The sequence below is a fragment of the Protopterus annectens genome, chromosome 12.part0, assembly GCF_019279795.1.
Source record: "Protopterus annectens isolate FY-2018-M chromosome 12.part0, PAN1.0, whole genome shotgun sequence".
Lineage (NCBI taxonomy): Eukaryota > Metazoa > Chordata > Ceratodontiformes > Protopteridae > Protopterus > Protopterus annectens.
In genome coordinates this window covers 1,237,795,442-1,237,815,769 of record NC_056746.1, presented here as the reverse complement: position 1 = coordinate 1,237,815,769, position 20,328 = coordinate 1,237,795,442, and the positions used below count along the sequence as shown (strand labels likewise).

The following is a 20,328-nucleotide window of genomic DNA, read 5'->3' as shown; positions in this document are numbered from 1 at the left end:
CTTTATTTTTCTATTTTTTCTTTCTTCCACATCTTTTCAATTCTCAGTCTAAAGCCCAATGTAAAAATATCTCCAGGGTTACCCTATCCCCTAGTATCAACATTTCTAGTCATGGCAATGACAGGTGTTAAGAAAACCATACCTTCAGTCTTTCTACCTTTCCTACATCCCTCCCTTCTTTTTCCTCCTTCCTCCCTCCCAATCATTGTTTACCCCCCCCCCAATAGTGACGTAGACCACTGATGTCAAAATTCCAGTTTGAACTCTAGTAGTTAACCAATAACTCAGTCTCTACATTCCAGTAGCAGACATGGTATATGACCAGAGTACATCTCTTATGAAGAAAGTATTCCTTTTCTTCTGTTTGTAACTAAACGAACCACTCTACAATGACGCCTATGCCCAGACCTAAGTCATTCATACCACAACATTCCCTACATGTGAAAGAAGTATTCCTGCCAGTGGAGCTGAGTCTGAACTGACACAAGCACTTAAATTGTCTTCTTTCAGACTAGTGGTCAAATAAACTTTTAAGTGCCTTTCTATAAACATATATAGCTACTTGTCTGCATGAAGTCTACAGGACCTTATATTATGAATTTTCACACTGTTATTGTACAAGTCTGTTTCACAGATGGATTTTAAGTCAATAATAGCTCATACTTGGCCATAATTCATAACATGTGTCTTTAAAATGATGTAAGATGAAAACTTCATATTATGAGCCTACTTTTACTCATGACTTTGTGAACTAGCCTGACTCCAAAGTACATAATTTTTTCAAAGTACCTCAGGAATATGACAGCTGTCATTTCATTTTATTTTTTCAGCCATCAAGCTTATTTTTCATGCTCTTTGTGAAACTGCCTTCTGAGCAAGATGAGTCAAACAGTTGAATGGATACTCTTTGTGGAATGTACCTGTCCACATACATCAAATTTGCCACATTTCAAACTGATTAAATATGCAGATTCCCTGATTTCAGTCCATAAAACATTAGACTATACCAAATAACAGTGTTCATACTGTTGTTACATTTTCAGAAGCTGTACATGGGGTGGGACTATGTAACATAAAGATAAGATGATTTCTTTTAACCTCTGCTAATCATTATGCACTGTTAGAAAAGTAGCATCGTTACTCAAATTTTGGCTACAGTGGAGGAGGGGAATGTTTTTCCCCCAAGATGCAGTAGCCACAAACTCAGCAGAGGGGGCATAGCCTCCTATTTGGGGTGGGGTGAATATTTTCTGTTTTGTTGTACTGCACTGTGGTTTGCAGGCAGTGTTTTTTATTTTTAATCACGTACGTTTTAGGCCCAATTTCATAAACTGTACTTTACAGGTTCTTTTATATCTATTAGTTGTTGGCAAGCTTATGCACATTATGGAGGCCTTAGTTCATTTTTTTGTCATACACTTTGAAGAAAACATTAACAGTTTTGCTACTTTTCTTTGCCAAGTAATCTTGTAAAAAATTTGTATATGAAAACTGGAATAGCTATCTCTCCATGGAAGCCATTACTGGTTTTCAATTTACACCAAACATCATGTTATCATTCTATACTGCAGTGGTGGTGCTGCGGTAGCATTGTCGCCTCACAGTAAGACGTTGTCCTGATCGATTCTACACCAAACATCATGTTATTATTCTATAATGCGGTGGTGGTGCTGCTGTAGCGTTGTCGCCTCACAGTAAGATGTTGTCCTGTTCGATTCTCAGCTAGAGCGTCTTCTGTGTGGAGATATGCATGAATGGGCATACCTTCGTTGAAGGTTGTGCATCAGGGGCAGCAACTCGGCACGTAAAAATCTACTGCCAATCATTAGTGGACCGGAATTCCGCTGTGGCGACCCCTAACCGGGAAAAGCCGAAAGACACAACAACATCATGTTATCATTCTGAACTGTGTTGTGAAACTTCTATCATTAACAAGTAATTACTGCAGTTGTGCTATTGGTGGTACAACTTACTAAATGAAACTGGTGAGTAAGGAGATAGCACAGCCAGAGTAGAAGGTAAACAGTTTTTCTAAAGGATATGCATTGTATTACGAAAAAGAAGATAATTTTTTTTCGTTAACATAACTATTCACTCGGACAGAATGCTACCCTACCCTTTTTTATATTTGAAAAGAAAAATAATGGACAGTGCAAAAAAGTAGGGGGAGAGGGTAAATCACTTAATAAATAACTTTTTAGACTGCTTCCTTCATTATAAGCTCTTAACCACGGGGAACTGAGAGTACCAAGGTATATATTTGTTCAATCTTTTGTGTCTTGGAGTTAAAATTGGTTGTATAGACAGTCAGCATAGAGGAAGGGAACATTGTGCTATTATTTCATTTGTGGAATTAGGGGAAGAGCATGGCAGATGGAAACTACACAATAGGAATGGGAAGAAGGGATTAACTAAAACTGTTGGGAATATAAAATGATCTCCTCATCCAACCACACAATGGCCTTTAGAGCTTCCAGTAGAGATATTATTTCCCTGTAAATTTCCCTTCTCTGACAAAGCCAGAAGAAATCACAATACACACACTGCAAAGAGCAACAAATATGAATAAAACAAACAGTCTTTATTTAATAAATACAAAACAGGAAATAGTACTGATACATAAAAATGCAAAAGCTGAAATGTAAGATAATTTCAGCATCATTCTTACAAAAGCATTGCACATTTAGTTACTCTGTCCTCCTTGCCAAGAACAGTGGCCTGAACCTTTGTTTCATTTGCACACCCAAAATGCAATAAGTCTAAAAGAAATTCTACTGTTCTCAAAATAAAATGTGCTTTTTTATACAAATAACATCTAATGGAGTCCTGTTAAATTATCTACATCTGGACAATCCCGTCACATATATTTTTTACTTAATAGATCATCTTCATTAATGTCCGCATTAAAAAATTACGCATTGTAATAAAATTGCTTTCTCTTTTAAACCTATCTGTTGCTTTTTTCACTCAAAGCAGATCTCTTCTTTCTTAAATCACAAACAAAAAAAAAATTAATGCAATGTTTAAGCAGCAGTATACTTTGTCCATGCTCTGTAACACAATGAACTGTGAAAAGAAGAAACTTTAAAATATCAACGAAAGAACACCAGCAACTAAGATAAACAGACCACATTCCACAATACCGAAACAGAAAAATAAGAACAGTGCAATTTCAGGCACATGGCCAAGGTATAAAATCATAAAAATGGTATTTATTAAACTTGGTAAGCACTTTTGCGAGTAGAACTCACTTTTTCAGACCATTAAAACATCCAAAAACTCCAGCACATTTAAAAACACTCCATCCAATCAGAATAATTTAAAATATGTTTATTGTGCATTGTTGGATGACAGTTATAAATGAGATTTGCTCAATCCTGGCATGTGCATTTCATTCAATTTCATTCATCAGACTTCACTCCAGGATCAAACCTGGCCAGTTGGAAGTAAATCTTATCAAGTCTCAACCCTACCACACCAGAAGTCACCACTCCTACAACAGTCAACATTTGAATTTGAAAAGCTGATTAAATCTTGTGTGTGTGTGTATGTGTGTGTATGGCTATATATATATATATATATATATATATATATATATATGGATCTTCTAAATTTTGAAGTTTCAAAACTTTGAATTTCTTATGGTCGACACCATAAGATTGAAGTCTTAAAACATCAAACCATTTAAATGGATATTCCTGTACAGTATATTTACTGTTTTCCTTGCTGTAGCATGATCTCGGAGTTGGTATATTTAATTAGCAGGGGTTGTGAGCAAGGGAGCCCGCAGGACTTTTTGCAGGGGGGTGCAAACCCAGAGCACCACCCCGGCCCCGCCCCCTTAAAAGCACCACCCCCAACCCCACCCCTTCACCCCCCCACCCCCCCAAGACACAGCCATTTCAGTATCCCATTACTTGGCTATTTCTCCCCAGTTGCCATAAACACTGTTCAAAACTCTTGGTGTGCATACTGTTTTATGCTTTACTTCTACAATGATTACAGATATTTGGTTTTAATTTACAACTTTTATTTCAAATTTTAGGGCCTCAGGGCCAATAGACTAGTAACTTCCTATTTTATAGCACAAGCACTGATAGACATTTGCTAAACTTAAACAAAGCAATAGTCTTACAATGAAAACAGACTTAGCATTAAAACTTCTCTACCTTTGAAACTCTCATTCACTGAAACAGCATTGAAACCCACATTCAAAGAAAATGCATCAGGCCAGTGGCAGGTTAAGTTTACCTTTGGACTGCTTTCAAATCATAGGCCCTTTGCACATATTTCAGAACCATGCATAACTGCTTTGGATTAATCTTCTTGATTGTATTAATTATGATATATAATAATTGAATTATATCCCTTGTTAATACAGCACCACTTAGAGAGTGTGTTTTATAGTTTTGAACATTTTTTCCAGTAAGCAATGAAACAAAACGGGTGACGTACAAGAGTGGAGGAAGATGCACACAGGTGGATTATATCCTATGTAGGAGGGCCAGTCTGAAGGAGATTGGAGACGGTAAAGTGATGGCAGGGGAAAGTGCAGTTAAGCAGCATAGAATGGTGGTCTGTAGGATGATGTTGGTGATCAAGAGGAGGAGTGTGAAAGCAGTGCCAAGGATTAAATGGTGGAAGATAAAAAGGGTGATTGTGAGGTGGAGTTCAGAGAAGAGTTAAGACAGGCACTGGGAGGCAGTGGAGAGTTACCGAATAGCTGGGTAACTACAGCAGAACTAGTAAGGGAGACTGCTAGAAAGGTGCTTGGTGTGACATCTGGACAGAGGAAGGAGGACAAGGAGACCTGGTGGTGGAATGAGGAAGTACAGGAGAGTATACAGAGGAAGAGGCTGGCAAAGAAGAAGTGGGATTGTCAAAGAGATGAAGAAAGTAGACATGAGTATAAGGAGATGAGGCACATGGCAAAGAGTGAGGTGGCGAAGGCTAAGGATAAGGCATATGGAGAGTTGTATGAGAGACTGGACACTAAAGATGGAGAAAAGGACCTGTACCGATTGGCTAGACAGAGGGACAGAGCTGGGAAAGATATGCAACAGGTAAGGGTGATAAAGGATAGTGAGGGAAACTTACTCACAAGAGAGGAGAGTGTGTTGAGTAGATGGAAAGAGTACTTTGAGGGGTTGATGAATGAAAAGAATGACAGAGAGAAGGTTGGATGATGTGGGGATAGTGAATCAGGAAGTGAAACAGATTAGCAAGGGGGACGTAAGGACAGCTGTGAAGAGGATGAAGAATGGAAAGGCTGTTGGCCCAGATGACATACCAGTGGAAGCATGGAGGTGCTTAGGAGAAATGGCAGTGGTATTTTTAACTAGATTGTTTAATGAAATTTTGGAAAGTCAGAGGATGCCTGAGGAGTGGATAAAAAGTGTTTTGGTGCCTATCTTTAAGAATAAGGGTGATGTGCAGAGCTGCAGTAACTACAGAGGGATAAAACTGATCAGTCACAGCTTGAAGTTATGGGAAAGAGTATTGGAAGCTAGGTTAAGAAGGGAGGTGATGATTACTGATCAGCAGTATGGTTTCATGCCAGGAAAGAGCACTACAGATGCAATGTTTGCTTTGAGATTGTTGTTGGAGAAATACAGATAAGGTCAGAAGGAGTTGCATTGTGTCTTTGTGGACTTGGAGAAAGCATATGACAGGGTGCCTAGAGTGGAGTTGTTTTATTGTATGAGGAAGTCGGGAGTGGCAGAGAAGTATTTAAGAGTGGTACAGGATATGTACAAGGGTAGTGTGACATTGATGAGAATTGCGGTGGGAGTGACAGATACGTTTAAGGTGGAGGTGGGATTACATCAAGGATCAGCTCTGAGCCCTTTCTTATTTGCAGTGGTGATGGACAGGTTGACAGATGAGATCAGACAGGAGGCCCCATGGACTGTGATGTTTGCAGATGACATTGTGATCTGTAGTGAGAGTAGGGATCAGGTTGAGGAGACCCTGGAGAGGGGGAGATATGCTCTAGAGAGGAATGAAGGTCATCAGGGCTAAGACAGAATATGTGTGTGTAAATGAGAGGGAGGGTAGAGGAATGGTGAGGATGCAGGGAGTAGAGTTGGTAAAGGTGGATGAGTTTAAGTACTTGGGATCAGCAGTTCAGAGTAATGGTGAGTGTGGAAGAGAGGTTAAGAAGAGAGCACAGGCAGGGTGGAATGGGTGGAAAAGAGTGTCAGGAGTGATTTGTGACAGACAGGTACCAGTAAGACTGAAAGGGAAGGTCTACAAGAGGGTCGTGAGACCAGCTATATTATATGGGTTGGAGACAGTGGCCTTGACAAAAAGGCAGAAGTCAGAGCTGGATGTGGCAGAGTTAAAAATGTTAAGATTTGCACTTGGTGTGACTAGGATGGACAGGATTAGGAATCAGTATATTAGAGGGTCAGCTCAGGTTGGACAGTTTGGAGACAAAGCAAGAGAGACGAGATTGCGTTGGTTTGGACATGTGCTGAGGATGGATGCTGGGTATATTGGGAAAAAGATGCTAAGGATGGAGCTGCTAGATAAGAGGAAAAGAGGAAGGCCTAAGATAAGGTTTATGGATGTGGTAAGAGAGGACATGCAGGTGGTTGGTGTGACAGAGCAAGATGCAGAGGACAGGAACAGCCAAAAGATGATGATGATGAATGAAACAAAACATATGAACCAATAATGACAAATTGCCCAATTCAGAACATTTCAACCATAAAAGGCCAGTTAAACATCTATCACTACAATCCACCAATATCAGCCAATATGCACAGTCTCTGCAGAAGTAAAAGTCATCTGAATAATTTCACGTTAAAGAGATCTGAAACTAATGGAGAGGTTGTTGCTAGAAAACAGCTTTATATTTCAGTGTTTCATCTACAAATTCAGTGCCTGCTCCCCTTAAACAATAAATTGCCTATGTTACATTTAAAAAAATGCTACGCTTGTATATTGCAATAGGAATAAGTGGCAAGCGGAAACACAGGTTCATAGTTACTAGGCATCTCATCCAACGGAGGACATACTCAGGACTACAGCACTCCACCCCTTAAAATACAATACATGTGGTGGGAGTACAACCTCCAGCCTTCTACACCAAGATGCAAGTATGCTACCTGCTGTGCTACTAAGACTGTTTTGAAATTCTACACCGCACTAGTGATACCATTTGTTAAACAAAACAGTTGCACATTTTAATCAGACTTGGCATGAGCAGCAGTAAACTTCTCTTCCCTTGAAGCTCACAATTCCTTGAAAATAAATTCCACCTGCTAACTCTAAATAGGGCATTTCACTCTCTCTCACACACACATACCTCAGCCTCTGTGAAAATCTGTACAGTTGAGAAATATGAGTCACATGCAATGTCATACATACATCCCCCGACCTCCTTAGAAAATGGATAGAACAAAATTGTTTCCATTAGTATGCATTTTCTGAGGATATGACGTCTAAAACTCAACTTCAGTCTTCAGTGATTTGCCAGAAATAACACAATTGTATGAAAAACAATCTGAAAATATGAGGCATATAGGAGTTAATAAACTGTTAATTTGCAAGCCTTTGTCATGAAGACCAGCTTGAAGAAGCATAATTAGAATACTCAGTGTTTTTGTGATGTTGTGGGAGTTTTGAACATTCTAAGAACTGTGCAGGTTACTTCTTCCTGTCCAAAAATAAATAATCATAATATTTGGAATCATATACTAAAAAGCCAATGAATACAAGTTAGAGAATAAGCAAAAAGCAGTGAAATGCATTTTAAATCATTGTCATTTATTAAATAGTTCTGAATGCTCGCAGTGTCTCAAAAGGATAGTTTATATATTAGTCTATAGAATGACACTTCTGATAAAAAAAAATAGGATTGTTTTTCTATGTTATTGTCTCTTTTTAATGATAACAAAACTTAACATCTAAGAGCAATTTGTTATGGAAATATTGAATCTTAGAAGGGAATATTTTTCAAATATTTGTTCAGATACTATTAGATATAATATTTAAGAAAAACATAGGACTAATTCTAACAGTAGTACCACATTAAAGGATATTGAATATATAAGGGTAAGTATAAATGTTCTATTATATGACATTCTACACAAGGATTATAGCTAAAATATAAAACGTAGGGATAAAGTAATAGTACATGATATAGTATGCAAACAGAAATAGAAAGCAGAATAAATATACATAATATATATACATAATATATATACATAATATATATATATATATATATATATATATATATATATATATATATATATATATATATATATATATATCTATAGAGAGAGAGAGAGTTAAAGAATATAAATATGTCTACAAGAGTGGGAGGTTGGCATAGTGGTTAAGGTGTTCACCTTATAAGCACAAGGTTCAGGATTTGATTCTCACCTGGGATAATTGGCTGGGCTTGGAATGGCCCACAAGGACAGTTGGCCTGGTACTAATTTGTGAACTTATAATCCCACGTATAACTTTACACATAGTGAATAAAATAGAAATAATATAAAATCATCTGACCTTTAAATGAATAAATATGAAAATAACCACTGATTTCCTCCGTATACTAGACTAGGGAGATAATGTGAGGTAAAGTGAAAGTTATTGTAGAAATCAATTTGGCCAACTTATAATAAAGATTCTGAACACCTGTTTAACTTTTCTTATTTATATGATGTCTTTCAAGGGTCATTTGCTATATCCCATGTTGTCTGTTATGCAGGAGATTTAAGGAATCCCACAATGGAAAGTCTAGCCTTGCTAGATTTTTCTTTTAGTTCTTGCAGCAAATAATAAAGAAGGCTGCAAACAAAGTGCCAGCTATTCTTTTAGTTACGTAGTAAACAAAGTGCCAGCTATTCTTTTAGTTACGTAGTAAACAAAGTCCCAGCTATTCTTTTAGTTAAGTAGTATGGCAAGCAGGGACACACTAGAAGCAGCTCATTCAATCATTTAATGGCAGATGTGTTCTGACCTTGACGTGTTTTAGTTTATTCTAAGTTTACATACTCGCGTCATTGAGACACAGAAAATGATTCCTTCTTTTTCCTTTTTCTCTCTCGTTTTTGTTTTCTTCCATCATTGTAGTGTGAACTTTATTTTTTTTCTATATTTTTCCATTCCTGCCCAGGGATCTTCGATACCTTTGTTTTTTGTCTCTGTTTTATTAACCACACATAAATCAGTTAACCATTATTTGTTTTGTTTCAAGACCTCAAATAAAGTTAACGTTCTATAGGAAAATTGTAAAGATGCATTTATTTATATTAAACAGATGTAATTGCTTTTTGCTGTATTCTTAAGACACATTCTGCTATGTTGTTAATTTTTTGAATGGCCATTTTTTCTAACACTACATAATTGAAATTTAAGGTACAAATCAGCTTCCACATTGATCCCAAACATTCAGTGATATACACAACTGGAATATTGGAAGGAATGTAGTGGACTCTAATTTAATTGTGGTGAATGTAATTTACTGAATTTTATATATAAAATTAATGCTATGATTTAATGTCAACAAGATTAGTATCATAGCTGAGAGAATTGCCATCAAATTCCAAGGCAGACCACAGGGTTTAGATGACATTCCATCTACAGGGCAAATAAAGTGCTAATACTTATATAACTCAGGAGATAAATATTACCATGTGTGACAACTTGACAAGCAAATATGAGGAAAGGTCTGTATACTCTGTCACAACAACTCTTCAGGAAAAAACTTTCACAAAAATATGTCTGATATAATTAAGAACTGTTCTCTTTCTCTGTCTCATTCTCTCTCATATATGTACAGAACAGCTATTGCTTCAAACAACGCTTTCTCCAAGGACTATTTTTTTTTAGAATTATTATTAGTAATAAAAGCATTAACCATGATATCATTAATCTAAGGGCAGGTTTGTTAACATGTTCTACTTCAGTAGTCAGTAAGAAGTGAAATTCTTGAAAATTCTACTGAAAATACTTGTGGATAAAGAAACTTGATGAGAAAATCTTCTTTGCCCAGTACTACAGTTATAGCATCATTGTATTTTCACCACTGAAGAGAGAGTTGTAAAATTTTCATTTACCAAATAATATTTCTATATCATCTTGTAATATTCATACAAATTTGTCCCTCCATGGATGTAGTTTACACTCCTTTGCAGAATCATGAAGTTTTACATGCACTGAAATTCCTTGAAACAAGACTCCAGAACTTGAGTTACAAATTTTTGACCATAGGCAGGCTTGTACACTAAAGAATAAATTCAAATATTTATAATCAGCATCTACCTTAGTACAGACCCTTTTCGGTGTTTGAAACTCGAGGACCATGAACGCTTTAAGATCCCACATAAGTACGGTACGGCACGGTATGATATGTTCCTCTGCTGTATATAAATAAACAAAACGGAGCACTTCTCTGGCAGAAAAATCCTTACCTCAGTCAGCCTGCATATAAACAAAAACGGCAGCGCATAAATGGATCGTCTGCAACTCTGGCAACCTTCGCGCACTTTTGGGTTTGAATTTACGTTAGAGTGCAATGCACGCATGTGTCTTCTATGGTTCTGGCACCTATGGATGCAAACAGCATTCTTAAAGAGGAACGCCTAACGCCCTTTAAAAAAAATGTTTTTTTTTTAATTAAAATAAAATTAATTTCTCGTTTCCAGGGGGGGTGCAAGTGCACCCCCTTGCACCTGCCTGCGGGCGCCGTTGGTTGTGAGGGGTGCAGGGGGCTTGCCCCCCCTGCAAAGACATAAAAGAAACAATTTTTTGTTTTTATTTTACATTTTGAAGTTTCAAGACTTAAATCTTATGGTCTTGACCATACAAAATTCAAAGTTTTGAAACTTCAGATTTTTAGAAGTAGACAGACGCACACACACACACACACACATATATATATATATATATATATATATATATAGATAGATAGATAGATAGATATAGATATATATATATATATATATATATATATATATATATATATATATATATATATACATACATACACAAATATGCATTTATAATGAATAATAACTGGTGAGTTTGATAAAAACAGAAAACATCAAACAGACTCTTCGATGATTACCATTAATCACCACTAAAATCATCAAAAAAGGTAATAGGAAATGAAAATGAATAGGTTACATTTGCAATTACCAAACATAAAACAAAATACAACTTTTATATGAGGGGACTTTGCCCCCACCCCCAACCTGGCCTCCTCCCTGATCTTCCAGAAATTAAATATACTAACTCCAGGTCACACTAACTCAAAAGAAAAAGACTAAAACTGTTGAATTCTGTAATGGTCAATCGAATGAACACTGACCATTACATAATCCAGCAAGCTGTGTCAGTGACAAAAAATGACCAGCATTTCAGCATGAGATAAAATGAGTGCAGCGATAACTTATCTAACAATCAGGTCAATTGACAGGTAGATATTCCATTATCAAATCTGTATGGCTGCCCAATGAACTGAAAAAATCCATTATCATCAAAAAGGTGTACTAACAACTGAAATGAATCAAAACCCCCTAGTATCATTTAATTTAATTACTTTATTTTATGCCTAAGTAGCTTCTAATTTTAAAAGTGGATCTTACAGTCCAGTGGTATTACGAAAAAGTAGCTAGAAAATCCAGGCAAGGACTAAGTATTATTTTATATGTCAGAATCACTATTTTGATTTTTATAAAAAGTTAAAACTTCTGAAATGACAGTGAATATTCTGTCTTTATCCCTCACAGAAATGTTAGGTAGAAAAGAAAACCAATCCTTCCTTTATCACAAGGTAGTATGTTGTCATTTTATTGTGTGATCTCAGTTTTGCTAATGTTTTGTTTGAGAAATGGGTCATGAAATTCAAGGTTACACTGAAACTAAGATAAATGCTGCCTAGAAGGCAGAGTTGCGTATTGCACCAAGTCGACATCAGCCTCTCCTAAGTCGGCAGTTCTATAGCAATGAGAAATTTGAAAAGCCCTGACCACCCCATTTACACTCCCTATCCCCACCTATCTTGCACACAAGCAGCATTTGTGAAACAGTTACTTGTGACGTGTTCACTTTTAATGTAGATAGAGTTTTAAACACCATACAATAATTTACATTTCAGTCAGCAGTGTATTGAAATACTGCATTTTAAAAAGTTTATTTTTTGTTAACTATACTTTTTGCAGGGTCTATACTAAATCAGCGAATGCTTAAAAAAGCGAACGCTGATTTATTGACTCCATGTAAGCGAAAGCTTACAATCCCGAATACTCGGGGAAAAATACTGGGAAAAAAATCGCTGTTCCACAAAAATTAAAAAAAATACAAATAAAAACTTCAAAACATTACATAAAGTGGGGGGCTTTGCCCCCCACACACCCCCTACTTAAATATACCAACTCCGGGATTGCACTACAGTGATAAAAATGGCAAAGTAACGGAGGCGGACAAGCGATTTCTTTCCCAGGGAAAGAAATCTCTTATATGCCATTTCGCTATTTTGCTGTTTTGTGCTTTCAAGTTTGATCAAGGTACATTCGAAGGATTGCATCTTCGATTATATAATAGGAACCCCTTTTTGCATATTTTTGTTTTGAGCAAACCCTGTTGAATAAAGTCAGCAGACATTAAATGTACTTAGTTAGTGTCTGGCTGTGGTATATGAACCACATAAAAAGATGAAGTAACCCTTATACAAACACTGCATTTTAGAAGTTACCACCAGGAAGTACTAAATGTGGTATTTAAGTAGCTTAAGGGGAAAAAAAATCTCTTGACAAACATATTCGTAGAAATACTCTGTTAACATTTAATATATTTAAGGCATTGTGTTTTAACAGTCTGTCACTATCATGCAGTCTTTGTACATGCACTTTCTTCTTTAATTAATGTCTTAAGATGATATGATACTTTTCACCCATTTTATATTTCCAAATATTCCAAACCTATTTTTGGTCATTCCCCCTCACAAGTTTCCATTGGCACTACGGCTTCCTCCAGTTTCCATGTTTTTTGAGTATTTAGTTTACTGGGGCTTTGGGCTTTACAATTTCTAGGTGTGACAACATTTTTCATGTAATAGCTTCTCCATTAGACAACCCTTGTGCTGGGACACTGGTAAACAGCTATTGTCCAGCCTTATTAGCTTAAGTTTTCTTCTGCGTTTTTCTTTCTGTGATTTGGACATTCCTTCTTGATGCTCCCTGTACAATTAACTTTTGATCAAAAAACACTAAACGAAGTATCACGTTTCAATCAAATGTTAGGAAGCCAAAGCAACCTATCACTTAATGGTAGGTCACATGATGTCTATTCCACTTTCAGTATATATTTATTTATTTATTTATTTTATTTGAAATTTGTTTACCGGGAAAGTCAAACTGGGTATGAGCCCATTTTCAGCAGAGGCCCAGTGAGACAAGCTCTACAGTACACATTAAACAGAATTAAAAAAAAAAACTGAACAACGGTACAAATATTAAGACAATAACAAAGTGGTATAATATTTGAATAAAATAAAAAAAAATAAGCAAAATATAAGGCAAGCAAAGTTAACCATACATTATATACAAGATAGAAGGGAATTCCTAATATGCACGTTACATAATAATGCATGAAAAATATATATAATAGAATAAGTAATAGGTCATAAAAGCCGAACTAAACCATTTTGTTTCTCCTCAGATGTCTTAATGCCTGCTTCAGATCATGTTGCTTTTCTAGTCTACGTTGTTTTATATTGTCACTGCAGGTAGTAACTTTAGTGAGCTGTATATATTCTGTCTGCTATGTAGATGTATAAATAAACAAATGCACACTGTATCTTCTTAAATATTGACAAGAATTGTAGCAGTAGTAGACATTAAGAAGTCAAGAGGCTAAATCTAAACATGCATTATGTTATGATACTTAGTTGTGAAACTTGCTGTTTTGAAAAACTTTTAAAAAACTTTTCCTTTTGATGCAGCCTCCTTTAAGATTGTTTTGTACTTCTGTATTCTCTTTTATACGTCTGTGCCTACAAACAATGTGCTAACTTGATTGCCAAATGTTCAGATGAATAAATAAAGTGATGCGTATCATGGTTTTCTGCCTGTGAACGTTCTGTGATATAGATTTTGCTGATGGTGACCTAAACAAATTCACACAGAAGCAATGAATTAAAAGTTCTAGCACATAACTCTCCTGCAAATAAAGAAGCACCCAAAGAGAACATTTTTATATAATTATAAGACAGCTCAACGAATACTAAAAACATTTTGAAAAAAAATTAAACACGCCATAAATATAAATAATTTGCTGTCAAAAATATGTGTTTAGAAAAAGAATACAAAGAGAGTTAAATGGCTTGTTCATGTCACTGTTACTAAAAGGCATCAAAATGATTCCATTTTGGGTCTTCAGCTTTAAAGCTTTCTATGTTGTGTTGTCTTACGATGTTTGCCTGTGAAAGTATTAATTAAGTTGCAGAAACTAGGTTTCTACTGCAGTGCAAATGATACTCAAATCATTTTCACAGCTAACAAGCATGATTCCCAGATGAATATATTACAGCATGTTGTGACAATCTAGTTGAGATTTTAAAGGATTATTATGAGCAGGAAACTTCATTATAACACCAGGTGCTGGCCCTCTGTGCTTTTTTCCAGTTAAAAAGCACTGGCAACGACTTTCATTCATGTCAGAAAGAAACAAAATAAAACATAAATTAATGTGCATTTACAATTCGTCTTAATGTTTTGTGACACTTTAAACAGCAGTGTAGATGTAGGGATTTTAAAAGGCACATGGGATGAAAAAAAAGTATAGTGTTATACTAGGGAAAGAAGTGCCTGTTATCAAATGTACGCAAGTGAAACTGTGTTATTAAAGGCCAAAGCCAACAGAAACCATGCAATACTGGGCAGCTATGCCACTCGAGTTAAAAAATGATTTGACTACACTTTAAAACAGGGTTTGTAGATCTGGATTGCCTACCACCGCCCATAGCTAGTTCTCAGGTCGTACTAACAGACTTGGCAGAGGTGGCATGGAAGAGGTATCGCATGTGGAAGTGATATATTGTACAGGTTATTGACAAAGAATGCCTGAATAACAAAGTAATTTGCTGGTAGTATGCCCCCTGGACTGCTGCAAAGTGAAAAGTGTCAGTTTTTCAGTACAGTCACCACCATATGTGGTCACTGCTTTGAGGATCCCCAGTGTACCTTTATGCTCCAAAAAGTCTAACAGCTGAGGTACTGGGCGCTACACTTATTTCTAAAACTCACTAATAATTTCCCACAGCTCGGCAGTATAAGGAACCCAAAAAATGACATATGCTCCCAGAAAACTACACATGCTCCTGGAAAACTGCACACAGTCCCAGAAAACTGCATATACTCCCAGAAAATTAAACATGCTTCCAGAGGGAAGCACTCCATATTAACAAAAGTTCATAATATCAAATGTTTCTAGAGATGGCATTAGTGATCAAAACTCATCTGATCGCTTCTACCAATATTTGTACGTAGGGCTTTGCAGAATAACAGGAAGTGTGAATTTGTCCTTTCACTGCTATCATGTGATCTTGGATTTGGAATATATGTGTGTGTGTGTGTGTGTGTGTGTGTGTGTGTGTGTGTGTGTGTGTGTGTGTGTGTGTGTGTGTGTATATATATATATATATATATATATATATATATATATATATATATATATATAGTAAAGGGTATAGGAAACCACATGCAAAAAGCTCAAGTTTTTGTTGTTGTTGTTGCTATGTTGAGTTCTGTTCCTTTTGGATCAATCTTTTGCTGTTAGATGTATTTGTACTTCAATATTTTGAAGCGCATTATTCCAGATTACTACACATGCATTGTAATTCTTTTTTACATTCATGTATATAAGATTCAGCCATGCATATATAATCCTCATCACTCAGAAGTGAAATTATTCCAGTCACCAGGCCTGAATCATATGTGCTGCTGCAGTTTGTCATATAAAGTGGCAAGAAAAGATACATAAGAGTTTTTTTTAACACATCAGCCCAATATGGCCATTAGTCCAATGTGACATAGCAGTGCATGTCTGACATGAGTGCTGGACAGAAATGCGACAAACTTTCAACTGAAACTCAAAGACGCAACAGTAAATGTTTATTTTATGTATGTCTTATACTGATACTGCAGTAGTTTTGGAGAACTTCTCTTACCCCAAGGTGCAGTGATCTTGGATTTAGTATACAGGCATGTGCATATAATTCACTCTCTCATAACAGAAATGTTGCACACATGCACAGCCCTTTCCCCTTCTGATTTCTTCTGGTTTATCAGACTATGTACACCACATACAGCCCAGTACATTTACTTAGTAAATGCAAGCCATACAAATAGAAACCTTGTACACCCTAGGCCAACAGACTGCCTGCTGTTGTATATGTCCTACCTCTGCATGTAAAGCTTGCTACATGAATACGTCTTTAAGCAGCAATGCCAGGATTCTATAGCCAGGCTGTGAAGAACAGTGTGCAATGTGTGTACCTTACACACATCTCTGGTATAAATATAATGCTGGCATGCAATAGAAAAGTATCTTTGGGAGGTCAGGCATTTAATCCACTGCGGAGTGGTTGGCAATGCCAGCTTCATTGAAACACAAAATAGAAGAATTTAGACGAGTAGGTAGTCATCATTTAGGGTTTAGGATATTTGTGGCAGTCAGGTTAGACAAGGAGTAAGTGATATCCAAACAAATTGCATTTGTTTTGTACAATGGCAGTCAATCTCACATTACAGCTACTATAGTGGAATAAACTGTCCGCCTAGCCTCAATGCATCCTTAGCGGTATCTTTAGTAAGACTGGACAACTTGATAATGTATGTCTCATGGAAAGACCATGAGAATGTTAGACTTCATATCAGATAACACTGTTACCATCACTGATTGCTTGTGCTTTGAAACCATCCCAGCAGTAAAGTCTCTCTCCATTTAATGCTGGAAAAGCCAGTCATGCATTTGCAGTTTCACCTACATTAAGAAAAGCTACCCAACATCAATTTTCAGTATCAAAGAGTATAATTTGAAAAACATTAAAAAATAAATAAATGAATAAAATCATTCTTTACAGAGAGCAAGTCACCTTCCACCTCCTTACACCATCTTAACATATGTATAATACACACATATATATATATATATATATATATATATATATATATATATATATATATATATATATATATATCAACTGCATAGTCACATTACAATGAAAAAAGGGGGAAAAGCATTTGAAAGTCTACTACCAGCTCACACAATAGAATTAACTGCAGTAAAATTAATTGCAAAATAGAAAAAAAAACAGCAAAATGTCACTCAGATGAATATGCCTGAACAAAGTGTAGGTAACCTGCATTAGCAATCATTAGATACTGGTACAGTATCGGAGCTGCAGCAGTGCCTAAATTTTTCCAATGAATATGGGCTGGACATTCCAGTCAACAAAATTTATGTTAATATGTAGTCCATATGGTAGCAAATATAGCCAAGAAGGTAACTTATAATCACATATAGCAGGCTGCAGCCCACATGATGGTAGGTTCTTCATCATGACTTTGTTGAAAAGGATCCAGCAGCAGCCTTATGAAATCTTATAAGTGCCAAATGACGCTGCAATACAACTAGACTTGTCAGTTCTGGGTACTTTGGTTTTCATGCTAACAGATGAACTGTACAAATCCAGGAATACCCATTGTCACTTAAGATCCTGCAAATTATTCTTCAATAAGAAAATGTCTGGCAAATAGAAAAAAGGCACATTTTGCATTACACCACAGACTCTTCAGAAGCTGTGGTCCACAATTTACCCAGAATTCATATCTGCAGAGTATCTCACCCATCAAATTCAACTGACTATGTTCTTATCTACAGCAACAATCAAAGGGACCAGATCTGTACCTAACCTGAAAAATGATATAACTGTATAAATCATGGCCTCCACAGGCAAACTTTAAGTTGGAGAACTGGTGAGTGTAATAGAATCACTACAGAAGTATTTATTTGTGCTATCTCACTGCCCTGTGATTGCTGGGATTTGAATACTAATAGCACAGTGCTACAGATGACATTAAGTTCAATTTTGATTGACTTCAGAAAGACATGACTTGCATTCAAAATTCTGTTCACATCAGGAGGATTGTACTATATTGGAGATGTTCCTTGTGCTGTACATATAAGCTGGTCTATGCTCACTTTGGAGCAGGTTACTGATAAAAGGAACGCAGCATAGATTATGGTGATGAGTACTCTAATACCTCTATAGCCAGGTACCAGCTTTGACAGGTTTCATTTAACAGTGCATTATAGCTAATATTTCATGTATTTGTAAGCATGAGGGTTAGGACTACAGTTCTAGCACCTGTCTCCATCATGGTGCAGGTATGTCATGAGCATGGATATGTATTCTAAGCAATGGTGTTATGGCATCCTCTGTATACATTTAGCCTTGTCATGCACTTCCCGTGATATGATCTTCAGGCATTCTGGCCTAGCTACTGTAATGCTGCAGTTATCAGGCTACTCAGAGTGAGAAAGCCAGGTATTGATAAGCTCTGCAAGGGCACTCTGTTGTAATTAACTCTAAAATCAAGGAAAGTCCCTGTGACTGTAGTAGTGTTATAAGCTAGTGCCAGCCATATGCAAGATGATTGGTCAGTGCATATGGACAATGGGCATGGCTATCAGTTAGTAACATCCCATGGTATCAGACAGCAGTGCCCTATAAAATGAGAATCAGCAGGGGTTGGTGGAATATCTGTGAAGCAGGACATTTCTTAGCATAGTCCTAATATTACTAGAACCTGAAGCAATTACTTATGCCCCCTGTTGACAGTATCAGGTTTGTTAAACAGCAGCAATCATTGTATGTATTGAAATGCGCACTTTTTTTGCTTATGAGATATGAGACAGGATGTGCTGTACTGAGCCCTTAGTAAATGAGTCTGAGTCATAATGTGACATAAACTAGTGTAATCTGAGCTGCAGATGTGATGTTGCTCTGCTATAAGATGCACAATGCACTTTACCCACAATCCCTTTTGAAACAACTCGTAGAGCATATAAGTGAATATTTATTAGTATTCGGTATGCCGTTGAAGAAGGGTTTCCTGTACATTTCGACTACTTTTGGTCAGTTACTTGATGTACATCATTCTAGACTACCCTATACTATTACATATGAGTTCAGTGGTGACTAAATATGATTCTTATGGACTACCCTATACCTTTACATATGAGTTCAGTAGTGACTAAATATGATTCTTATGGACTACCCTATACCTTTACATATGAGTTCAGTAGTGATTAAATATGATTCTTAGGGTCTATGTTATATATTTGAACTTCCAAAATGTCGAATACCATATGTTCAAGACCATATGGTCGATACTTGAAAGTTCGAATATATAATAAAAAAAAAAAGAAAAGAAAAACATCCCTTAACGGTGCGAGCAGCCCCCCTGTATCCCCCACACCCCCCTACTTAAATATATCAACTCCGAGACCGCACTTCAGTGCAGAAAAGGGAAATTCTCCCATTCTGTACAGCACCGTTAAAGTCAACCTTCGAACACTTGCAATGTCAATCATATGGTCTTGACCATATGATGTTCGACATTGCAAGTGTTCGTTTATTTGACATAGACCCGATTCTTATGTAGGAAAAGTGACATGGTGAACATACTGAATGCAGCCTCGCACAAGTTTTTGAACTGAGCTCACTGTGCAGCTTAGACTCTTGCAATATGGCAATTTTTTAAAGTGTGATTGTGACAGTTAAAATATGCCTGCTGAAAATTAAACACCATGCTTCACAAGTACCTGGCTGAAATTCCACAAAACTATCAGGTCATGTAAATAAACTATCAGAGCACTTCTACTCACGTTTATACAGTTTATTAAGAATAACATGTAGTAAAAACAAAAAATGTGTTTTGTAGTAGACAAGCCCGCCCCATCCCCAAACCCCCACCCTCTTACTTTGTTATTCGCACTTCCAGCTCTCTGCACTTTGGATAAGGAGTAATCAGAAAAACACGTCTAACTCTTTCTAAGTGACTTCTCTTTATCTGTGAGCCTGCAAGTTGAGAATTACAAACACGTTTTGAGTGTGAAGTTATCACTCTTTGATAAACTAGACATAAATATATCAGCAGGCACTCCGTCAAGCAATAAAGTTCAAGTAACTATAAATTAAGCAATTCCATACTGAGCCTCAGAAATGTACTGGTTTATGACAGTAAGTTCTTACTAGCGCTCTTCACAAACAGGGATGACTGCAGTAACAGCATGTAATGC

At 36.5% G+C, this 20,328-nt stretch overlaps 1 protein-coding gene across 4 annotated transcripts in view; it reads left to right on the top strand.

Moving 5' to 3' along the window:
- Positions 1-20,328, top strand: part of RALY (RALY heterogeneous nuclear ribonucleoprotein) — a 2,391,440-nt gene that overhangs the window by 1,873,483 nt on the left and 497,629 nt on the right. The window lies entirely within an intron of this gene.